The sequence below is a fragment of the Sarcophilus harrisii genome, chromosome X, assembly GCF_902635505.1.
Source record: "Sarcophilus harrisii chromosome X, mSarHar1.11, whole genome shotgun sequence".
In the NCBI taxonomy this organism is placed as follows: Eukaryota; Metazoa; Chordata; class Mammalia; order Dasyuromorphia; family Dasyuridae; genus Sarcophilus; species Sarcophilus harrisii.
In genome coordinates this window covers 77716896-77718143 of record NC_045432.1, presented here as the reverse complement: position 1 = coordinate 77718143, position 1248 = coordinate 77716896, and positions in this window count along the sequence as shown.

Below are 1248 nucleotides of genomic sequence, written 5' to 3'. Positions count from 1 at the left end.
GAAATGCACCTCAGCTTAAAGGACTTCTTTATTTATAACTATTAATACTTGGTTTTACTTTTCTTTTTTTCCTTTTTTTCCCCTAGGAAATAAAGCAGGAACTTCTTTATAAGCCAAATACATTTTCCATGTCCTTCCAAAGTGTATTTTATCACAAATTCTCCTCCACCTTGGGTGGGAGGGGGGTCGTGGAGGAGTTGAATTGATCATACTCCATTTATATGACAAAGATGAGTATTAACCGCGTGTTCTAGTTTTTAGACAGCTGTTGTTTCCACAGCAGTCATAAGTGCTGGTCTACCAATATACTTCAGAAATTGATTAGTTACAACAGCTGCTCTTATTGGTTTGTAGTCCACCAATGTCGATCCATGAGCTAGTGGTAATAACCCTCATGCCCTGTGTGTGGGCAGCAGCTGTTAATGACTTCAATTCCTGCCCCTGGCAAAATACACCTGCTGCTGCCACAGGGACTCAGCAGGAAACTATAGCAGAAAGGAATAAGAGGTAGGATAGAGACTAGGAACAGCTGTAGGTGCCTGTTGGAATAATGACAATGAGTACACAAGAATAGCAATCTACTTTTGTTTTTTCATTCTCCCAAGTGGGTATGAAATTGAGAGTGAAAATATTAAATTCATATAAACTTTAAAAAAAAAAGGAAACAAAATATGCAATTTAAAGTACTGTTGTAACAAGCTGAAGCATACTGTGCTTTGTCAATGATTTTATTTCCTGGGCATTGCTCTGACAGTGAAGTCACATATCTTTAGTAAATAAAAAAGGAAAGGCAGAATATATTTTATTCCATTAGACAGTTCTGAAGAGAAAACATAATGGGCAACTGGGGACATGGGGTCCTGCTGTTGATTTCATCTTTATTTCATTGAACTGACAACAAAGTCACCAATCCTTAACTCGGTGTGCATAAAAAGAATAACTAAACCAAATATATTTAGAAAAGAAAAAAAAGGTGCTGAAAATTTCAGGATCCTCTGTCCTATTCTCATTTTTAAAAATCACAGGTGATGAAAAATAAAATTGCTTTACTGATCACAAGCCAAATATTCTTCTACATAGAACAGCCTGAAAATTCAGCTCCATAACATTTCATAAGGTAAAAGTAGTGTAAACATACTCAGATATCCCTTAGGTTCTATATTCCAACACCTTATCCCCATGTATCTGAAGTCATAGGATTAATGTGTTTGCAAATTACTATTTTCTTCATTTACAACCAATTTAATT